Below are 24918 nucleotides of genomic sequence, written 5' to 3'. Positions count from 1 at the left end.
TCTTCCAACAGGACAATGATCCAAAACATAAAGCCAAATCTACAATGGAATGGTTAAAAAATAAATGTATCCAGGTGTTAGAATGGTCAAGTCAAAGTCCAGACCTGAATCCAATCGAGAATCTGTGGAAAAAGCTGAAGACTGCTGTTCACAAACACTCTCCATCCAACCTCACTGAGCTGGAGCTGTTTTGCGAGAAAGAATGGGCAAGAATGTCAGTCTCTCGATGTGCAAAACTGATAGAAACATACCCCAAGCGACTTGCAGCTGTAATTGGAGCAAATGGTGGCGCTACAAAGTATTAACGCAAGGGGGCCGAATAATATTGCACGCCCCACTTTTCAGTTTTTTATTTGTTAAAAAAGTTTAAATTATCCAATAAATTTTGTTCCACTTCACGATTGTGTCCCACTTGTTGTTGATTCTTGACAAAAAGTTAAAATTTTATATCTTTATGTTTGAAGCCTGAAATGTGGCGAAAGGTTGCAAGGTTCAAGGGGGCCAAATACTTTTGCAAGGCACTGTATGTATATATATATGTATATATATATATATATATATATATATATATATATTACATTTTTTTAAATCATACTTTGGGGAAAAAGTGAGAAAAAAACATGCCTTATATGTATGTCTTTCCAATGCTAAATCTGAATAAATACATTGAGCACACACACAAAAAAATTAAAATTTGGGGGGCGCGGTGCGCAACTTCGCGGTTTTTCACTTATCGCAGCGGGTTCTGGTCCCCATTAACCACGAAAAACGAGGGATCACTGCACACTGGTCATTGTGAGTCATCCAAAGTCTTTCCAAACAGCTATTCATCTCGTGAAAATTTCTTTTAAAATGTATATATATTTTTTTTGATATCGCAATATAATATCGCAAACCCCCCAAAAATCGCAGCAATAGTTTTTTCTAATATCGTTCAGGACTACTCATCACCCAGCCATTCCCTTACCTTTCCTGCTCTGACTCTTCATGTCTGTTTTTTTCGACCTTAGTGTGGGTTCTCTGACCAGGGGCGTTACCGGGGGTAGGGCAGGGATGGGCAGTGGCCACCCACGGACACGCTCTGCCCGCCCAAAGAAAACTGGATGTAGTACTAACAGCAGTCTGGGCACCACGTATGGTATTCCACTCATATAGTACTGATTAGGGTTGTCAAAATTATAGCGTTAACGGGCGGTAATTAATTTTTTAAATTAATCACGTTAAAATATTTGACACAATTAACGCACATGCCCTGCTCAAACAGATTAAAATGACAGCAGTGTAATGTCCGCTTGTAACTTGTTTTTTGTTGTTTGGCGCCCTCTGCTGGCGCTTGGGTCCAAATGATTTTATGGGTTTGGGGAGTGAGAATGGTGTAATTATTGACATCAACAATGGCGAGCTACTAGTTTTTTTTTTTTTAATTGAAAATTTTAATAAAACGAAAACATTAAGATGGGTTTTAATATAAAATTTATATAACTTGTACTAACATTTATCTTTTAAGAACTACAAGTTTTTCTATCCATGGAACTCTTTAAGAGAATGTTAATAATGTTAATGCTATCTTGTTGATTTATTGGTATAATAAACAAATATAGTACTTATGTACCGTATGTTGAATGTATATATCTTGTCTTATCTTTCCATTCCATCAATAATTTACGGAAAAATATGGCATATGTTATAGATGGTTTGAATTGCGATTAATTACAATTAATTAATTTTTAAGCTTTAATTAACTCGATTAAAAATTTTAATCGTTTGACAGCCGTAGTACTGATGAGTTTTGACCTTAGCGTTTTTACCTCCTATTTCACCTTTAAAAAAAAAAAAAAAAAAATGAAATGTTGGCTTTGTTCCTAGGGGGCGCTACACACATTTCCGCATATTTAGATTATTTTCTCTCTTTTTTTTTTTTTTTACATTTTAGTTTTCACCAGTGTTCATTCACTGTTGAGTTTGGTGAGTTTTGAAGCGTTCTGAGGGGGTCAAAGTAGGGCTCAAGGCGTCGGCGGGACAAAGAATGACTGCTAGGGGGCGCTACATAGTCTATTTGGAATTTGTCTTTACACGGTATCAAAGATTGCACCTGTCTTGACCTGCCTGCCGATTTTGGTGCATTTTGAAGCATTCTAAGGGGTCAAATTGAACTCAAATGGGCTGCGGAACAAACTATTATAATAATAATAAAACCGAGGAACCACAATAGGTTACCTAAAAAAAACATTGTCACCTGCATGTCCATACTGTTCAGTTATAAATGTGTTCCGAGTCAAATAAAATCAAATCAACTTGTATTTGTTTAGAAAAAAATCACAACAGCAGTTATCTCAAGGAGAAAACAAAAAATGTTTTAAGGCGCAGTAGCCCTACGCTGGATATCGACCTACTTGAGCATTGTAGGTTTTTTTTGTTTGTTTTTTGCCCCTATGTAAGACTAATGTCCACCCACACCTGACATCCTGGTAACACCACTGGTTCTCTCAATTTGTGAGATGTAAAGATTTTGTAACATTAGTTTTCTCTACCTGTTCTGTTTGGCTGCAGCTGTCCTCACTGAATTATGGGATATTAACACCAAAAGATATTAACCGCTAACACTTTGATAGCGGCATCATAAGAATGTCATAAGACCATTATAATTATGACATGACACTGTCATGAGCATTAATTAATTCTAATGACAGATGTCATTTAGGCTAGGTTCATACCGCAGGTCTTAATGCACAAATCTAATCTTTTCGTATTCCGTGTTGCCCAACGACAGCCCCAAAGCATAGCTGCTCTACAGGAGATCTGCATGGAGGAATGGGGCAAAATACCAGCAACAGTGTGTGAAAAGCTTGTGAAGAGTTACAGAAAACGTTAGGCCTCCGTTATTGCCAACAATTGACCAAATACTTATTTTCCACCATGATTTGCAAATAAATACTTTAAAAATCAAACAATGTGATTTTCTGTTTTTTTTCCCCACGTTCTGTCTCTCATGGTTAAGGTTTAACCATGTTGAACATTACAGGCATCTCGAATATTTTCAAGTGGGAGAACTTGCACAATTAGTGGTTGACTAAATACTTATTTGCCCCACTGTGTGTGTTAATAATTTCACACATAAGTCGCCCCTGAGTATAAGTCGCACCTCCAGCCAAGCAAAAACTGCGACTTATAGTCCGAAAAATACGGTATTTGTTTTGATGCTTCGGTTTGATCAGCATGTGCCGGACTGTGAATTAGTGCGTATACGTAATAAATGAATGGGCACAATGGACAAAGGCAGTCCGAACGTGAACACCAAAAAAACAGATATGACAAAAAAATCGGAATTGTGCATTCGGACCTGCAGTATGAACATAGTCTTCGTTTAATCTGGTATATTAGCTCACTTTTGAATCGGTGTAATAGATCTGAGTTGGACATAAATGGAGCTAGTGACAACCTTTTAACCCAAATAAATCAACTAATAAGCCGAACGGGACTATAAGCAGCAGGATTCAAAATGAGGGAAAAAAGTAGCGGCTTTTTGTCTTAAAATTACGGAAATGTACGCATGTCTTGCTAAAATGTTAGTCTTATGTCTGTGTCCTTGTATGACTTGTGCATATGAAGAAAATGGCAATAAAGCTGACTTTAACTTGGACCATAAACAACTAAAAGAGGAGTGGGTGTGAAACATTAAAACCGTTCCAACAGTTCGAGACATTTAGATTTGCCATTCTGAGGAGTCAAGCAGCTAAACAGGACGAGTTAACAAATAACGAAAAATAAAAACATTACAGAATATGAACGGCGGCTCCCTGATAAAGGACACCATGTTTGCACCACCGTGCTTGCGCCCTTGATGATGTGTTAAATGAACTCTTTTCCCAAAACAAGACCCTAATCGCATTATGTTGATCAATAACGGATGACATCATTAGGCAATGGAAAACACACGTGCAAATAATTGCTTCTGCCGGCTAGAAGATGACAGGGCGGTGGGGGGTTGAGGATGTCTGGTTCTCGCGGCGCTCATCCACCGTCGTAGCGCACTTGCTCTTAAGGACTCGGCAGCTGCTAGGATCACAGAACACATTGGGCCTCCTTTGAAGGGATCAAGGAAAAAAGCCCCCCGCTGATAAACAAACACACGTTCAAAACACATCGCAAGCTGGAAAAAAACAAACCAAAAAAACAGGCCGGATTTGTTTATGAGAAGTCATTTGGAAGTCCGAGGTGACTTCAGTGTATGACAATGACACAGGGGCGACCTTTTGTGTTGTCTATTTCTTAGTCTGTCCACATGAGCAAATGTGAGTGTAAATATTTGTTGATTGGTCGTCAATGATGTAAAAAAATTTGAAAATGTTAATAGATACAATATTTTCAATGTTGTTTATGGTTGGGAATAATATCTTCAATGTGCACAATTTTATAATGCTTGGAAAGCAGTTGCCACTTCATTTTTCTCACAACCGCGAAGTTATTTTCATCTTTGCAAATCAAACCTGCACATGTTCAGCATGGAATACTGGATTGCATTAAAAAGGTCGATCATGAATGATTAAACATTTGGATATTTCAAAGGGTGCAAATGAAGACTGAAACAATAGTTGCTTTAAAGCCGAAAAAGATGCCTGCGTCTTGGCCAAATTCATTTGGAATTGGCTCCAGCTCACCCGCAATTTAATTGAGAATAAAAGCGCTATTAAAACGTCAAGTTTTACTCATTTGTGTTTGGACATACTAGTATTTGTTTTGCATTATACTCTATCTTGCTGTTAAGCTAGCGACTTCCACTAGATTACATTTTATGGTTAGTTAGAACACCTTTGGTGTGTAAAAATGCTGTTTAGTGATTTAAAAAGAAAACTAAAGGGTTTACTGTCAAATTAACAACAAGCTACTACAAGAAGAACAGCATTTTAACTGTTGAAAATGGCTTTAAAAACCATGTACATCTAACCAACTGGGGTTTGACCAACCAGTGTTCAGGAGCTCTGTCGTCAGCATGCTTGACTGCCAAGATGAGTGAGTTTCAATCTCTGTTGGAGTGAGGGAACAAGAGACTGACATCACCACCCTCAAGACAGGTTATAAATTAGTGATGCACGGTAATACATTTTTCTACCGATATCGATAACCGATCATTTCCTGCCCCTTCCACCCGATAACTGATAATGTCACACCGATAATTCTATTCAAATATGTATGTAAAATTTTAAAATATACAAAGATCAAATGTTACTCTGCAAAAATGTAATTTAGTGCTATTTTTTTTTCCACATCAAATGTGAACAAGTAGTAAATTCCAACAACTAAACAATGGCAATGACATTGTGTAATGGTAAACTTTTGGCAACAATTACTTAGAGAGTAAACACCCAAGTTGCACAAAAATGCCTTTAAAAGTAAGCCATTCCTAACATATATCACATTACTACACTGCAAAAACACCTCCTTAAAACTAGCAGAATTGGACAAAAGTGTTGATTGCGCACATTTGGGGTCTAAATCAACTGTATAATTATCGGATTGCATTATCGGTTGAATTTCGTTTTATCTGGATTATCTGTGTGACGTCATAATTGCCATTATCGGCCGATAATTATCGGTGACCGATATTATCGTGCATCTGCATTATAAATGGATCGTACTAAAAAAATTTTTTTTTTTAAATACAATGATTTTTAGCTCAAGATAATCACGGACAGAAAGACTTGCAGTTCTTAAAAGATAAACGTTATCGTGAGTTAAAATAATTTTGATATATAAATTAGGGCTGTCAAAATTATCGCGTTAACGGGCGGTAATTAATTTTTTAAAATTAATCACATTAAAATATTTGACGCAATTAACGCGCATGCCCCGCTCAAACAGATTAAAATGACAGCACAGTGTCATGTCAACTTGTTACCTGTGTTTTTTTGGTGTTTGTCGCCCTCTGCTGGCGCTTGGGTGCAACTGATTTTATGGGTTTCAGCACAATGAGCATTGTTGACATAAACAATGGCGAGCTACTAGTTTATTTTTCGATTGAAAATTTTACAAATTTTATTAAAACAAAAACATTAAGAGGGGTTTTAATATAAAATTTCTATCACTTGTACAAACATTTATCTTAACTACAAGTCTTTCTATCCATGGATCGATTTAACAGACTGTTAATGTTAATGCCATCTTGTTGATTTATTGTTATAATAAACAAATACAGTACTTATGTACAGTATGTTGAATGTATATATCCGTCTTGTGTCTTATCTTTCCATTCCAACAATAATTTACTGAAAAATATGGCATATTTTATAGATGGTTTGAATTGTGACTAATTACAACTAATTAATTTTTAAGCTGCGATTAACTTGATTAAAAATTTTAATCGTTTGACAGCCCTAATATAAATCCCGCTTGATATTTTCATTTTTATACAATTTGTAAAATTTGTTTAACTACTAGGTCGCCATTGTTGTTGACGTCGCAGGGCAGTGACATCCCTGGGTTACGCTGCCGCGCTTCCAGAGTATGATCAGCCTGATCTGTTCAGCCCTTTCAATTTAAACCCAAGAGGAACATTAATGAGCATGACATCACTGTCGATATTTCACAAAACCTGCAGCAAAAGCAAGATGAAAAAAGACGGATGAGATGAGACGAGACTAGGAAGAAAAAAAAAAACGGTGTTCTGACAAAATATGCTACACCGGCGAAATGTCTACAAGAGGCGTATTTGACACCCAAAGTACCACCGTGCGCTTTTAGCTTGTTTTGTTTAAATGCATACAGACAGAACATACTCAAGGTCCTTAAGAAAATACTTAAACAGAATAATATCAAATAAGGGTGGTTTAAAGTACCAGCAAAAAGCATGTTGATTTCATATTCCACAAATGAAATTGACCACTTGTATTTGTGTGGAAGCGATCGTTTTATTTATTCAATTTTGTGAATCCCGGACCATGAAAATGAGTGACTTCCGGCTCCAAACTTGGGTTGAGGACGAATGCGGATGTGACGTCACCCCGGTCAGCATCTTACAATACAACATTGCTTTATAGCATGCAGACGGACTGCGGATTCAGCTGATTTTGCGGATTAATTTGTGTATTTTTCGCATCACGCCAGCCAAATGTGCTGCAGGGTTTTGTTGCTGCACCAGGGAGAGGCGTGTGAGCCTTTTTGGGTTTCAAAAAGTTCCCGTTCACCCAGAGATTGTCCAAAACAAGTGCGACAACTGTGGGACCATTGGACTTACGAGGAAGTGAATAAAACCTCGTGTTTTGTATTATGTTAAATACTGGGATCATGGCACACGTTTTAATACGGAGGTGGCTAGCATTTTGTGGCTGACATTGCTACTTGCCCACCGAGAATGCCACTCGGCCGATGACTAGCGGCTTGTTGCACACACCCCTCGGTCCTCTTCGTGTGCCCGCCGGGAAAGCGCTATACTCGGCTTATGCTCGTGCGATTCTCCATATCGCCCCTCTGCCTTCTTCGTGTGCCCGGCAATAGACCACTATCCTCGGGTTGGGCACGGGCAGGTACGCGCTCCTCCGACCGGCCGGTTTGTCCGGTGGGCGGGGGTCCAATTGGTGAAGACAATCAACAACCCCGCCACCGTGTGATATGTCCGGGGTAGTTTTGTGTGATTTTTCGCTTCGAAAGGCGAGAATAAGACTTCAAAACGCTTCTCGGTTCTGGTTAGCATGCCGGGTAGCTGTCACGTCTCCTGGTTTGTTTACACTCTCCGAAGCCGGGGCAGGGAAATGACAAAAGCTGGACTAACTTCAGTGGCATAACATATCTTTCGGGAGGTGGAAGAAATCGACAATTTTTACTATTATGGAGTCATTTTGCCAAGTCGTACTGAATAAATGCGTTTTTAGTATTTCATATTCCATTTAGCACAAGGCTTATTTTTCATGACCATACCATTTATTTCTGAACTGGGGAAAAATACATGGATAAAAAGAATATCCTGTAAAAATATTGGAGTAGAGAGATTGAAACAATGAAATTTTGCTGCTTTCTTCATCACATTTTCCTCGTTCTGAATAATTCCCCCCAATGGGCTGAATTCTAAATCAGATGAAATCGTGACCCTGCCGACGTCATCCTCCAGCTGCGGACGCTCTAGGGCTATAATGACAGGAAGGGGCTAAACGGCAGATTAAAAGACTAATATGTTGTCATCTGCGCTTTGCCAAATTGTTGTACATAGTTGAATTGGCTCAAAATATGATTCTAATTCACATAATAATACTATTTAAAAAAAACAACAACAATTATGCTGTCACAGGCACTTTAAATACGCTACGTGACTAATGTGGTCAACAGAACAAAAATCTGATTTAAAGGTACCCCATGAAAACAATACTTTAAAGTATGAGAGGGAAACACATGATGCAAAAATTTTGAGGCAATGAAAAGGTAATAAAACACTCAATAAAAACACAAATGGTAAGTACGCGCCGCTTTTAAACGATTTGCGCATGTTTTGGACGATTCACCGCGTGGGAAGGAATTGCAGAACACCGGTAGTGTTCGTCGAGTGATAGTGACAAACTACGTGATCGCCCCGAGTGTCCATTGTGCGCATAAAACATGGCGCCCTCTGTAGGTCAAAACATGGACTAAATGTTATAGATTTTTAAATCAATGGCAATATCATGTGTTTCTAATAACATGTTATAGTAAAAGAACAATTGTGGCTTATTAGCGCCTACAAGTCCGAGGTTAATAAAAACAAAAAACAATGTACAATATGTACTGTAGCACTATAACGTTTGCGCGTATACTTTACAGTTTTCCCCGTTTTAAACGGTAACTTCAGCTGCTGGTATTTTGGTCTGCTGTGTCCCTATATTGTAGTTTTCTACCTGTTTAAGGTCGGCCGGAACGGAAAAGAGGGTTCACTTCCTTCCCATTATTTCCTGTGGGGGGGCAAGGGTATAATTTCAATTTCTGTCAATAAACTTTGAGTTTATTAACGAGACCTGACTCACATGATCCTAGCTCAGCATTGAGATGATGTACACTTTGTGAATATGGATGTGTGTGTGAATAAAATGAATTCATGAAAAGCACGCTGGAATGTTGTTCGACCTTAGAGGTTTCACACCATAGCGTGCTAACAAGACAGAAAGTGGGCGGTGAAGTATGAAAAGAAGAGCGAGGAAAGCTTCCTGTTTACCAGCTGATGACAGATGGAAGTTGAATCTGCACTGTGAGGGAAGGAAGCGATGACCGCAATCAGGGGTGTTTATAAAAATTTGCCATAAAAGTTCTTGTGATGCCACGCATGTAAGAAGTGATTAGCTTTGTAAAAGTGGGGGACACTGGAAAGTCAGCGAGGGCCGACCAGTTGAGGAAGAGGCGGGGATTCGCTCCTCCAGTGGCGGCGGCATGTGACGCAAGACGGGAAGCCACCTGATGTGAGAGAGGTCAGATAAAACGCAACACGGCTGACGGTCGTACGGGGCAGGTGCTTCCTTAGCCCCGCGCACATACACACGCACGCACACTATATTAGGCCCAGCTGTGTCAGAGGCTTTCCCAGACATCCAGCCCACGCAAGCACGCGCATCCTTAGACAAGGGGTGGGTTGTTTTTGGGGAGGAGGTAGCCCGCCAAGAAGGACGGAGGACACGCACGCACACACGCTCGCACAACAGGGCAGGAAACTCTCCAAGAGTGTTTGGTCACCCCCTCCTCAGTGCTTTCATATTTGACAAAAACACACTCAAAGACAGCTTTTAAGATTTAAAAGGAAAGAACTAAAATAGGATAGTGCCCCACTTTTACGTACGAGAGGGATTTGGAGGGCTTATCCTTCCCATCTTGTTTCCTCTTTTGTTGAAGAAAGCTTACGTTAGTTGTAATATATTTACGTATTTACAAAGCATATGGAAAGCATTCACAAGGTGTCACTTATTCCAAATTTTAATATGTAAGAGCCTCGTTCTAACCTCGTATTTTTTTTCTTTTTACAAATTACAGTGGGGCAAATAAGTATTTAGTCAACCACCAATTGTGCACGTTCTCCTACTTGAAAAGATTAGAGAGGCCTGTAATTGTCAACATGGGTAAACCTCATCCATGAGAGACAGAATGTGGGGGGGGGGGGGGGGGAAATCACATTGTTTGATTTTTAAAGAATTTCCAAATTAGAGTGGAAAATATGTATTTGGTCACCTAGAAACAAGCAAGATTTCTGGCTGTCAAAGATGTCTAACTTCTTCTAACGAGATCTAACGAGGCTCCACTCGTTACCTGTATTAATGGCACCTGTTTTAACTCATAATCGGTATAAAAGACACCTGTCCACAACTCAGTCAGTCACACCTCAAACTCCACTATGGCCAAGACCAAAGAACTGTCGAAGGACACCAGAGACAAAATTGTAGACCTGCACCAGGCTGGGAAGACTGAATCTGCAATAGGTAAAACACTTGGTGTAAAGAAATCAACTGTGGGAGCAATTATTACAAAATGGAAGACATACAAGAACACTGATAATCTCCCTTGATCTGGGGCTCCATGCAAGATCTCACCCCGTGGCGTCAAAATGATATCAAAAACGGTAAGCAAAAATCCCAGAACCACACGGGGGGACCTAGTGAATGACCTACAGAGAGCTGGGACCACAGTAACAAAGGCTACTACCAGTAACACAATGCGCCGCCAGGGACTCAAATCCTGCACTGCCAGACGTGTCCCCCTGCTGAAGAAAGTACACGTCCAGGCCCGTCTGCGATTCGCTAGAGAGCATTTGGATGATCCAGAAGAGGACTGGGAGAATGTATTATGGTCAGATGAAACCAAAATAGAACTTTTTGGTAGAAACACAGGTTCTCGTGTTTGGAGGAGAAAGAATACTGAATTGCATCCGAAGAACACCATACCCACTGTGAAGCATGGGGGTGGAAACATCCTGCTTTGGGGCTGTTTTTCTGCAAAGGGACCAGGACGACTGATCTGTGTAAAGGAAAGAAAGAATGGGGCTATGTATCGAGAAATTTTGAGTGAAAATCTCCTTCCATCAGCAAGGGTATTGAAGATGAGACGTGGCTGGGTCTTTCAGCATGACAATGATCCCAAACACACAGCCAGGGCAACAAAGGAGTGGCTTCGTAAGAAGCATTCCAAGGTCCTGGAGTGGCCTAGCCATTCGCCAGATCTCAACCCCATAGAAAATCTGTGGAGGGAGTTGAAAGTCCGTGTTGCCCAACCACAGCCCCCCAAAAAATCACTGCTCTAGAGGAGATCTGCATGGAGGAAAATACCAGCAACAGTGTGTGAAAAGCTTGTGAAGAGTTACAGAAAACGTTTGGCCTCCGTTATTGCCAACAAAGGGTACATAACAAAGTATTGAGATGAACTTTTGGTATGGACCAAATACTTATATTCCACCATGATTTGCAAATAAATTCTTTAAAAATCAAACAATGTGATTTTCTGGGGGGTTTTCCACATTCTGTCACTCATGGTTGAGGTTTACCCATGTTGACAATTACAGGCCTCTCTAATATTTTCAAGTGGGAGAACTTGCACAATTAGTGGTTGACTAAATACTTATTTGCCCCACTGTAAGTGGTCAGCCTTGTACAGTGGTACCTCTACTGTACATACGAATTTAACTTGTAAATCGAAATAGTCGTATGTCGAGCGGGATTTTCCCACAAGAATACATTATAATTCAATTCATTTGTTCCACAGCCCAAAAACTTATGCTCAATCCTTCATACGGTGAAAAAATATGTATTTCAACACCATGCTATTTTGCAAGTTCTCCCACAAATCAAGGAGGGGTCTGAAATTTTCATTGCTAAAAAGAAAAATCCAGAAATCACAAAGTACGTTTTTTTGTAACGATTTATTCGTGTGATTAAGCTGCAAATAATGATTTGAACACCTGAGAAAACTAATGTTAATATTTAGTACAGTAGCCTTTGTTCGTAATTGCAAAGGTCAAACATTTAGTGTTTTTCACCAGGTTTGCACACACTGCATGAGGGATTTTGGCCTACCCATCTTTCAGGTAAAAAAAAAAAAAAAGGCCATGATAGAACCTTGTTATGCTTCTTACGGAGCCACTCCTTGGTTTTCCTGGCTGTGTGCTTCGGGTCATTGTCATGTTGGAAGACACAGGTACGACCCATCTTCAATGCTCTGACTGAAGGAAGGATGTTTTTCCCCAAAATCTCACAATACAGGACCCCAGTTATCCTCTCTGTAATCCAGTGCATCCGTCCTGTCCAGAAAAATACCCCAAAAGCATGATGCTACCACCCCCATGCTTCACAGTAGGGTAGGTGTTCTTGAGATGGTGTTCTCTGCATCATCCAAACGGTTATAGGCAAACCTAAGACGGGCCTTGACATGTGTTGGTTTAAGCAGGGGAACGTTCCGTGCCATGCATGATTTCAAACCATGACGTCTTAGTGTATTACAAATAGTAACCTTGGAAACGAGGGTCCCCGCTCTTTTCAGGTCATTCATCAACTCCTGGCATGTAGTTATGGGCTGATTCCTCACCATTCTTGGATCGTTAAGACCCCACAAGGTGATATCTTACATGGGGTTCCACTCTGAGATTGACAGTCATGTTTAGCTTCGTCCATTTTCTAATGATTGCCCCAACAGTGGACCTTTTTTCACCAAGCTGCTTGGCAGTTGCTCCGTAGTCCCATCCAGCCTTGTGGAGGCAAAGAATTTTGTCTCTGGTGTCTTTGGACAGCTCTTTGGTCTTGACTATGTTACAAGTTTGATTCTTACCGATTGTATGGGATGGACAGGTGTCTTTATGCTGCCATCGACCGCAAACAAATGCTTCTGATTCAGGATAATACAAACATTAAGTGGAGGTGGACTTTTAATAAGCGAAGTAGCGAACTAACAGGTCTTTCAGGGTCAGAATTCTGGCTGATAGATAGGTATTCAAATACTTGTTTGCAGCTGTATCACAAAAATAAATTGATTAAAAAAATCATGCATTGTGATTTTTATGGATTTTTATTTTTAGATTATCTCTTTTACAGTGGACATGCACCTACGATGAAAATTTCAGACTCCTCCATGATTTCTAAGTGGGAAAACTTAGAAAAATAGCAGGGTGTTCAAATACTTATTTTCTTCACTGTAAATATTGTTGGTACAATTACAAATAGCAATTACACACAGCAAACCAAATATTTTAAAATACAAATCGGAATAATGATAATATTATAAGAATAATAATATTGTAACCAATCAGGTTCTAATGTGGCTGTTGCGATTGGCATGCTGTTTCTAATCGCACCGTGTGACTGACGAGAGAGAGGTGTGGTAGAGTGGCAAGTTTTTTAATTTTTTTCCATGTTGTTGTTGAACAGTAGCCGTGTTGTGCTGAACAGATTCCGAAATAAATTATTAAAACCCTGACGAAGCTGGCGACGTCATTGCCGATGTTACAATAATATTAATAATAATAAATCTAATATAAAAAAAAGCATTTTTATTGTCTCCTTAACTTATAGAGACTGGCGAACAGAGGTCTTCGGAGACCGTATTCTGACAGATTTTGCTCCCGAAGCCTGTTTGGCGGTGAATTAGGCTCAAGCGTTTACGTCACAGCAACACCGGAGTGGAAGTGCATAGAGCAAACTCTGTGTGTAACTGGAGAATCAAACGTTATGCCCTTCCTTCTGATCGAGGCCACCCATCCCATTTTTCGATGTTTGGTAAGTTCAGATATGAGCTTTCCCTCACTAGGGATCCGGAAGAAACTCAATGGGGTTCCGTCGAGCTGTACATTCTCCTTTCTATTCGATCGGTTGTTGCAATTCTTTACCGAACATTAATTTCCATTCATTTTTTAAGAGTGACCTGTGTCGAAATGCCTCACTGTTTATGTTTCTCGGAGTTCTGACACCGAACTTCCTGCTTCCAATATGGCGATAAGGGCGGAAATACGTCATACGCTCGAGCCTAATAAGCACTCTTTTACATTCAGTTGGACTCTCAATATTATCCAAAGGTGCTGAATAAATAAGTTTCATTATAAACATACATGTGCAACATGAATACGGCGTAAATAAATGCTGAGGATATTAATGGCGAGAGATGGCAGGGTGTGTGTGGGAGAACTTTCCTTTGTGTGCGTACATGACCAAATGAAAGTACCTATTCCTTTCTTCAGTGGCAGACTTGGCAATTTTTGGGCCTAAGGCGAACATATCCAGGGGCCCTCTTCATGGGTCAGGGGTTAAAAAGGTGAGAAGGGTGTGGAGGAAATATGTTCTGGTACAGTAGGGCTGTCCTAAACGACAAATTTTCTCCTGATTAGTCAGCCGACTAGTTTTACGATTAATCGACTAATAATTTTCTTTTTTTTACTAATTTAACAATGACATTTTTGTTGACGCTTATTCATTCACAAACTATTTTGGAACACTTCAATTCTTTATTAAAGTACAAATAATCATGTAAATAACAATAATCACTAACAATGAGGTTAAATGTTGATACCATTTACTCGTGCAAAAGAATGGAAAGTAAACAGATTCAGAACACTGACTTTGCCTTTCCAACATTAATCAAAACAATTCTTTAAAAAAATTCTAGCAATATTATCATAGTATACTAGATAGTACTATATAGTAGTATACTATATATAATAGTAGTATAATAATTATAATAATTATTCATTGCCAATCATATTTGTCATGAAGAGTGTCATTTGAAAGCTATTCTTAGTGTAGAATCTGTATCATGTAGTATTTACTCAACATATTATAATAATAATTCTGAAGTATGTGGGTTTAACTCCAGAAATGATTATATATATGACGAACATGACGTGCTTTTGCTGTTAACCAGCTGTTGAGGGTTATTGTATGACTGATTGGAACTGTACTACATTGTTTCGCCACAGGGTGTACTGTCGTGTATTTTATGTTCGGTGTGAAGAAGAAGAAGAAAGTTAAGAGAGCCATTAGAGGCCTGTTCTCAACTTCTCCCTCACTGCACTTTGCCTCTCATGGAGAGCACGTTCGCTCATGTGTTCGAAATAAACGATAGCCGACGTGCAAAGTAGCAAGTGAGCTGTAAAAATAGCGAGCTTAGTGGCGTGAAAACCGCGGGAGAGCTAAGTGAAGCCAACGAACAGCTAAGCGGAGCTAAGCGATGCTAAACGGCGCTAAATGAAGCTAAGCGACTGATACTCAGTCCGTCGTTGTGGAACGGTCCATTGTAGTGCGTGTGTGTGGGGGGGGGAGAGATAATATAAATGCAGCATTCAAATGGCTTTCTTTTTTGTTTTGTTATTTGTTTGTTTGGTATGCTGACATAATTATACATGACGAATAGTTGGGGGTGCTGCTGGCTCCGGTGGCCCATGCCGTTGCTCGTTGGGGCAAGGGCAGCTGGTTGGGGGCCCCGTACTGGTTGGGGGCCTAAGGCGATCGTCTACTTCGCCTGAATAGTAGATCCGCCTATGCCTTTCTTTATAGAAAAGTTTGTGGTGTTTACTTTGGACACGGAACATCCGTGGCCATTTGTAACGCAGAACCGCAAAATTGCAATTTCTGATGGAGAGTCTAAATGATGACACTGGCCTCCCACCATACATAAATGACAGACGATTGAGACCACCAGGTCTTTCCTTAGTTAATATCGCTTATCTACATTTAACAAACATCTACATTTGGAACTTATTAGCCAAAAGGGACTGGAAATTAAAAAAAAAAAAATCAAATAATCAACTGACAAGCACATGCTTTTGTTTGATCGTGTTATTGAGACAGAAAAAGTAACGCCCTCAGCGCAAATGCAGCTGTTCCCGCTCACAAGTCAATTTATTGTAAAATGGATTAAAAACAAATAAAAGAAATGATTACAGCCACAAATCAGAGCCACAATAATACGATCGGTTTCATCAAGCTTCATAAAAGTTTTCCTAAAGGGGCCATTTCATTATTTCAAAAGGGAATGCGGGCGGAAACAGATTGTATGACTGTTTTTGTAACAAAGTAGATAAAGCAGCGAGTCGGGCATCTCATAAAATCCCTTTCACCAAAATCAGAAGGCAAAAATATTAATGATTTGACCAATAAATGCAACATAATAAGGATATTAATAAATTAAAATAGTATATCAGCATATAGAAAACATTGGGTTACTACTATGGTTGTTCCGATCATGTTTTTTTGCTCCCGATCTGATCCCGATCATTTTAGTTTGAGTATCTGCCGATCCCGATATTTCCCGATCCGATTGCTTTTTTTTTTTTTGCTCCCGATTCAATTCCAATCATTCCCGATAATTTTTTCCCGATCATGTACGTTTTGGCAATGCATAAGGAAAAAAATGAATAAAACTCGGACAAATATATACATTCAACATACAGTACATAAGTACTGTATTTGTTTATTATGACAATAAATCCTCAAGATGGCATTTACATTATTAACATTTTTTCTGTGAGAGGGATCCACGGATAGAAAGACTTGTGACTTTGTATATTGTGACTAAATATTGCCATCTAGTGTATTTGTTGAGCTTTCAGTAAATGATACTGTAGCCATGCCCAAATGCATGATGGTAAGTGGAACCATGACTGTGCGTAGTGCTACCAATTGATATATCTTAATAAATAATAATAAAATAACAATAAATAACATAAGGTGTTAAGAAAAAGATAAATTGCCACCTTGCTTCCCCACATTGCTTTCCATGATAGTTCTAATCATAGGGAGAGGGATTGTAAGGCTTTAGCCAATTAAAAAAAGTCTCCAAAGGCTGCCAAAATTCACGCTACTCATTTTACGCTGCCTTTTATCTCTCTATATGGGTAAAACGGCGTCATTACAGATTGAGCGCGACAATGCGTGAATGGGTCGTGCAGCGCATGCATTAATTGCGTTAAATATTTTAACGTGACACTTTTTTTTTTTTTAAATTAATTGCTGCCGTTATCGGGATAAATTTGATAACCCTACCTTAAGCCTAAACTTAAGACTCTGGATGAGTGTAACATATAATGTCCTTAACGTTAAACACAATTAGAAAACGATTTAATTAAAAAAATATATATATATATTAAAAAAAGGCATGGCCGATATTTTTTTGCCGATTCCGATACTTTGAAAATGATGTGATCGGACCCGATCGATCGGCATCTTTAGTTACTACTGTACAAAACAGGACTAAATTCTTCCATAATTAAAAAAAAATAATAATAATAATAAATTTATTAAATTTTTTTTGTTTTTTTTAACAAACGACAAGACTTACTACAACGAGGTTGCAGTTTTGCAATGAATGTTATGGTTTGGAAATCATACTTTAAAATAAAAAATATATTTTTTTAATATTTTATATTTTATTATATTTACATTATAAGAATAATCTTATGAATAAAATTACACGAAAGAAATTAATTTTCTTGCAGGAATTACTTTTCAATAAAAGTCTTAGTAGTGAAAGTAGGAATCCATATGTTTACAAAAAAAGTAATAGTTAAAATTACTGTAATTTTCGCACTATAAAGCACACCTGACTATAAGCCACCACTCAAGCGCTGGACTATAAGCCGTAGTTCTCCTCACTTTATTATGGGATATTTAAACCAAACGATATTAACCGGAAACACTTTATTTGACAGCGGCATCATACGACTGTCATAAGACCAAATGAACCACTATGAAGCTTCGAACCAATTGGCTGCAAAGCTTCATTGCTTCAAGAAGCTTCATTTGGCCAACGCTGCTCATCATCTGTAATAAGCATTCAGTAATGCCTATGATAGTGTCATGTCATAATTATGACGGTCTTATGACGACGCTGTCAAATAAACTGTTAGCTATTAACCCAAATAAATCAACAAATAAACCGCACTGGACTATAAGCCGCAGGATTCAAAATGAAGGGAAAAAGTAGCGGCTTATAGTCCGAAACTTACAGTACATTTTTTAAAAACTTTTTTTTTTGGTCTGTTCCCAAATTTCTATACAAAAACAAAATGGGGAAAAAAGGTTTGAAATGCTCACATGAATGTAAACATTACAATCATGGGTCCAGACGTTTCCAAAAACTGTGATATGATGACCTGAAGTAAAGGAGAGCCACAGTTGCCAAAGAACTTATTTTTTCAGGAAGAGCTGCTGTTGACCTCAGCTTACGCACAGAAACACGTGCCACCATGCCTTGTAGTAATTTCGTAGTTATTTCACAGCGTGAAAAAGCCAGATCAATTGGGTACCGTGGGCCTTTTTCCACTGCGTTTTGCTTTATTTACAATATTTCTTGCAGCTAGCAAAATAAAAAAATATTTAAAAAAAAAATTTTTTTTTAAACGGACTCGCTCACATTCATCAAAAATTTGGGCCTCTCTCTCTGCCGTTCTCGCGCTCACTCCATACCCAACAAACACTCTGGGATTGTTTTGAGCTGTCTGGTGGAGGAAGGAAAGCGGTGTGAGAAAGTGGCTGTTTTTTCGAGGCGGACAGGAATTGCCCTCACGGTGCACGGTTCCTCTCCTCGCAGCGGGAACAATGCCGTGGCGTCACACCCCAGCGCTGACCCTCGCCGTTTCACATGGAAAAATGTTCCCAGAATTCCGCTCCCAGGCTTAAGCGGTGCGAGCAGGGAGGGAGCGATACACGTAAAGAGAGAGTGAAGGTAAGAGGTGCCTCTGGGCTCATTTGTTGCCATGGTAACCCACCAAAATTCTGATTAGTTGGGTGGTGGCGGAGGCGTGCCCAGTAGCCATCCAAGGCAGTGGGCTCATTGTTGCTCCTCTCCCTTTTTAAACAAATGCTAATCAGTACTGAGCAAACAACATACTGATACAAAGCAGCCAGTTATTAGTATAGTGACAACAATGCTTTTAGCAGCACTTTTTTAATTTTTGTCTTAAGTCTTTTGGACAAAAATACTTATTAGTCTTAGTCATATTTTATTCATTTCAAAATGTATTCGTCTTCATATAGTTTTAGTCGATGAAATCTCACAAAAATTTCATCTAGTTTTAGTAGACAGTTACTCAAAATGTTTTCGTCTGAAAAATTCAAACGCTTTCATCCAAAAATAAAGGTTTCTAACAATTTTGAATGAACATAGACAGACGAGCACATATTGTAGCGCCACAACACCAACTTGGTATACGCACTCAGCAGGAAAAGCAGTGCATTATTTTCTATTTAATCCACCTCGAAGTCACCAACTGTATGTACAGTATGGCCGAAATTATTGGCACCCATGGATTTTTTCCAGAAAATATAGTTTCACCAAGACACTGATGCAAATTCAAATGTTTTCAGTATGAATGTGTTTATTGTTTTGTATTTGCATTGGAAAAACACATAAAAGCTGAAGAGAAATGCCAAAATGTACCTAATTTTACATAGGATGCAAAATATGGGCTGGACAAAATTGTTGGCACACTCAACGCAATTTTTTTTTTTTTTTTTTTTTTTATATATTTATTTTCCCTTCAGGCATGACAAATCCAAACATACAGCATTTATATGTGTTTACAATTAATTCAACCCGAAAAGAAAAGGGCTGACGGGAGAAGCCGAAGCTTATTGAAACCCGTCCCCAGTATACCATATAGGACGCAGAAAATATCGAATATCAATTTTTGACATTCAGATTTCGTAGTGATTACGTTTTTTTTTTTTTTTTTTTTTAAATAACCCTCCCCTCTGATTGTTCATTTTCCCAATAGCCCATTGTCAATCGTGGCAATGTGCTCGTTATGTTGATTAGATCCAGTAGATTAGTTCATAATTCAGTAGTTGGTTTATTCAGTTGATTCGATCCAGAAGATAGGGAATAGCTGTGAACCAATGGTAGGCTGTGTCCACCACCCTCCTTTTGTCGACTTAATCCTCATCGCAGTTTTCATTCCTTGCTGACTCCCGACGAACATTCATCTCAAGGTTGCGCAGCTTCGTAGTAGGTTGCATCGCCATTCCGGTTGTGGACTCATGGCCTGGGGGGACTGGGGGTCGCTAGGTCCTTCAGACCACCTCATAAGGACAGTCCCAGCGATCACTGTCCCACCTGGCACAGAGTAGCTGCCAGCAGTGCACCAAAAGGAAATATCCTCGATATCGTTCCACTTCGAGTGTGTCAGACAAAGCGGCCACCATCTACCCCAGCTATCCCCCACAATATCCAGACTTTACGGTGTTTTCCAGGCAGGCGCATTGTCCAGGGTCTGACCACATTGTAAAGATCTTGGGCAGGATAGTGGCCAATCGACCAGTTCCATGTCGTTATAGAATTTGAAGAACTTGTAGTCAATTGTCTGTGCATTTACAGCCAACAGATGATATGTCCTTGTGAGTTCTGTTTGCATTGGCTTTGAGTCCATTGTTTTGGGTACACTCGGTTTTGCTTCCAGGTTTGAGTTGCCACCCAGACATTATTTAACATTTGTACAGTTCTTATTATGTCCAAGAATTAGCTTGAGTCAGCAACATAATTATTTAATAAGGTTTGTTTATACCTCCTCTTAAAGACAGCCAATGACCCTGAGCTGGTCACTGCAGAATCTAGTTTGTTCCAAAGCTTTACACCAGAGTAAGGAACCGAAAATGATTTTAGTGTTGTTCTAGCGTAGTTAAAATTTAAACCAAGTTAAGTAAAACCAATATTTGGTTGCACATCCTTTCGAAGAAATAACGGAAAGCAAGCTTCATATAACCATCAACAAGTTTCGTGCACCTCTCAGATGGAATTTTGGACCACTCTTCTTTTGCGAACCGTTTCAGGTCTCTCAAACCTGTACGACAGCAATTTTGAGATCTCCTCATCGGTTTTCAATGGGATTTAGATCCGGACACATTGATGGCCACCTCAGAATTCTTTGTGTCCAACCATTTCTTGGTGCTATTTGATGTATGTTTTGGGTCATTGTCCTGTTTAATCACCCATGACCTCTGACGCAGACCCAATTTTCTGACACTACACCCTACATTGCTGCCTAAAACATTTTGATAGTCTCCAGTTTTCATGACTCCTTGCACACAGTCAAGGCACCCAGTGCCGGAGGCAGCAAAACTACCCCAAAACATCATTGGACCCCAACCATGTTTGACTATAGGCACTGTGTTCTTTTCTTTGTCTGCCTCATTCTTTTTTCGGACACTGGGTGCCTTTGTAATGGCATTAATTTCTGTGAGAAATGCTGTATTTTTCGGAAAAATTCCAGGGATGCCAATATTTCGTCAATGACTGTGAAAAATGTTGTCCAAGCGTTTAACACTGGGAAGTCTTGGATTTTTTGGCTATCCTTACAGCCATTCAGAGCTATTTGGCAAACACATTCCAAGGTGACGACTCAGAGTATAAAGAATGTTTAATAAATGCCATTTCGCCAACTCATCTAGAATTATACAGACCAGAAAAGCCAAGTGGCTCTGCTTCAGACTGGCCATTGTTTTAGAAGGACGCTTGCCATTCTGAAGGTAATGCTAACGCGAACGTGAATGCTACGCTAACGGGGCGAGTCACATTTAGTGTCTGAGGATCACTCAGCACGGACCTTTAATGGCTAAAGCAGCATTGCATATTCTTGCCAAGATATGAAAACTTACCATGTTTCTAAACAAGCAAGACTGATTGCAGCTTTGCTTGAGACACATCCTAAACTCCGATGAGGAAAGTGAGGGAGCGGCGCAGCACATCTCACATCACACAAACACGACCCAAACACTGCTACAATGCAAGCTGACGTACTCCACTTACAATATGAAAATGTCACGCATTGTGAACATATGAATGAACCTATGCCGGAGTTTGGTCTCGTCAGACGAAAACTGGCATTCGTCTTGTTATGTTCTAGTCTTCCAAGCCACGTTTTTAGCTCGTCATCGTGGTTGAAAAATTGGTCGACAAAATATTTTCGTTATCCTCATTGTTGACGAACACTGCAACAAAGTTTTCCAAAAAAATGGCACAAACTGTAAATCAGAAGAAAATCAAACAATTTTCTCATATTTTAACTCCAAAACTTCCAACCAAATCATGCAATGTCATTGCAGTCCAGTAGCCTAATGATAACATATAATGGGGAAACATTACAAGTTAGCTAATGGAAATTAACATAATAACTCGGGGTGTGCCATCTTAGGCAACCCACGATTCGATTCGATTATGATTCAGGGTGCTACGATTCGATTACTGAACGATGATCACGGTATTGACGATGTTCAGGGTTATCACGATTATCGATGCATCGAACATTACTAATTAATAAGGTAGCCAAACAAATTTAAGTGCATTATTTATTTAAAATATCCTAATGATTCAACAGGAATGATGGAAACATGCTTATACAACAAAAAGTTGCCCTTAAGCTGCTTTTTTATTTATTTTTACAAGAAAGCGCGAAAACATTAACCATTTTAAAGGGAGTACTTATTTCACTCAACAATGCAATAACATTTACACAGGTGGAATGAATTCCACCTTTTCTGGGAAAAAAAAAGTCTCTACAAATAAGACTTCTTTTAACCAATATACTTTGTTTTCACAGATTTCTGTACTATTTCGCATGTTCGTAGTGTTACTGCTGTACTTAATCATGGCTTTAAACGTTCTGCATATGAAATACACGTTAGCGAATTAGCTAATTAGCTTAGCGCTCAGCGCTAACTACTAACATCTCAAAAACAACAATAATAAAGGCTAAACAGTACAAGAAGGGTCGTGTACTCACCTCTTATAGATGCACGCGGGTCTTAGCAACACACTCAGGACATTTTTCAATTGACATGACTTGAAACTAGTGCTGCACAACTGAAAGAAAAGGAGCAACAAACTATCTCTCTTCCTCTCTCGCTCTAAAAAATAACTTACGCACAGAAGCGCGACCGCCTGTCTCATACACAAATTTATTTTCCAGTCTTTTGAAAAGGAGTAAATCTTGCATGCTCAATGAATGAAATCGTAATTTTAGAAAACAATTTTCAAAAATGTTTTGATTTTTTTTTTTTTTTTATGTGATAATGAATTAATTTAAAAAATAAAAAAAATAAAAAACTGAACCTAACAAGTTACAAAACTGGACACGTATCAAAGGTAGCTGCTATTTGGTACTAGCTACTTTTCATACATTAAATAGCAAGAAATCTGGCTACTTTTTCTGGTGGTTTTGGAAACTTTTATAAACTCTAAAATGCTCTACCGAGAAGATGTTCAACCTTCTATGTCCAAACTGAAAATAAACCACAACCCGAAAACCTAATAAAATTGGCCTGTATTTTCACTGGTATCTTATATATATTTTACACTAACAATGAAACACACTCTTCTGGACAAAAGACTCCTAAACAGTTGTACAACTGTTTTGGAAAAAGAAGACCTGACAGCATTCCAAACATCCGATACTCTCCAAAAAAAAAGTCTTTAACCTCATCCAACTGGAAGGGAGCATTAGGTCATAATTCCTTAACAGCAAAAATCAAGTTTTAACAGCCCCATCCCACGGTAACGTTATACCCCCACGTGGTGCTCTATAACCCTTTTATACGCCCTCATGAACTTAAAGGTTTCCATAAAAACTTACAAACAACTTGCTTGGCAGAAGACAAAGTGAGCTAACCCCCTCATTGAATAGTGTACGAGAATGAACCATTTTTATGTAGTAAAAACAGTGCGATTGCGTGAGCCAGTCTTTCCACTTCCCCCTATTCATTTTAGGAAATTTTATATGAACATTTAAATTTTATAGATTCTAAACAGAACAGTGAACCCTCTAAAAATAATATTCGCCAGCTGGCTTTTTAAAACACTTTCACAGGTGCATATACAGTACATAGAGTACAGTAAGATATGGATCATCAACTGTCGGCAACGAGAGGCGGTCAAAGGTCTATAAAGTGTGTAAAGAAAGAGTGCGATAATTATTTATTTGTTCAATTTGTGCTTTACGGGATTTTGCAGATGCTTATTAAACATTCAAGCGGGACATTTTGCCTGTAAAGTTTGTTTTTGCTCCTAATATTTGAATAGGTTTGGGCATTTGGGCTATTTACGAGCTGTTATCTTTCTGATCCAATATACACTAAATTTATTGCAATCTACCAGATTGATCTAGAACATCAGGAAAATTTTTCCAGATTTTCTAAATTTTACAAGAAACCAATGTTATTTTCCATTGTAGACAAATTTCCTGAGCGAAACACGGGCGGAGCCATCTTGGAAATTTTCTGCTCCAAACTTTTTGCAAAGGGGGCCAGATTTGGCGTGGTAAAAATGTGGGGGGCCGACCTTGGCTGACATCCATTATGTAGAACAATTTAGTTGAGCAAAATTTAGCAAGCCATTCAGTGTGTCACATTTGCTTTATTATTATTTTTTTTTATAAATAATTTCAACAATCTCGCAACTAGCCTTTGCGGCGTTCTCTTTTGACTCTCGGGCTCTTGCGAAATACTACTGCTGTGAAATTAAACTAGCTTCAAGTTGCTTCAATTTCTCGCTGCGTATCTTCCCTGTAATCTTGTCGTACATGTCAGCGTGTCTTGTTTGGTAATATCGCCTTACATTGAAATCTTTAAAAACAGCGACTGTCTCTTTGCAAATGAGGCAAGACACAGTTGTTGCGTATTTTAGTGGAGAAATAGTCCAATTTCCACCTATCCTTGAAGCGCCGGCCGTGACAGTCAACTTTTTTTTTGTTGATTGTCGCCATTTTAGAAAATGGAAGTAGAAGGTCACACGGAGTAATGTTGCTTAAAGTGCTGCTGCCTTTTAGTGGGTAAATGAGAAGCAGCATTTTGTGTGTAAGCTACTTCATATGCTGGCTGCAGTACTGCTGACCAATTTATTAAGTCTGTGTGTGGGCCAGATGTTATTGATTTTATGACAGAGGCTGGGGGCCGGATGAAATTTGACCACAGGCCGCATTTGGCCCCCGGGCCGGACTTTGGTCATGTCTGGTTT

General features: G+C 39.0%; 1 protein-coding gene across 2 annotated transcripts in view; it reads right to left on the bottom strand.

Moving 5' to 3' along the window:
* Nucleotides 1-24918, bottom strand: part of slc25a47a (solute carrier family 25 member 47a) — a 560121-nt gene that overhangs the window by 455672 nt on the left and 79531 nt on the right. The window lies entirely within an intron of this gene.

The sequence above is a fragment of the Corythoichthys intestinalis genome, chromosome 19 (genome assembly GCF_030265065.1).
Source record: "Corythoichthys intestinalis isolate RoL2023-P3 chromosome 19, ASM3026506v1, whole genome shotgun sequence".
Lineage (NCBI taxonomy): Eukaryota > Metazoa > Chordata > Actinopteri > Syngnathiformes > Syngnathidae > Corythoichthys > Corythoichthys intestinalis.
The sequence above is the reverse complement of the archived record's forward strand: the minus strand, read 5'-3'. Positions and strand labels throughout refer to the sequence as shown.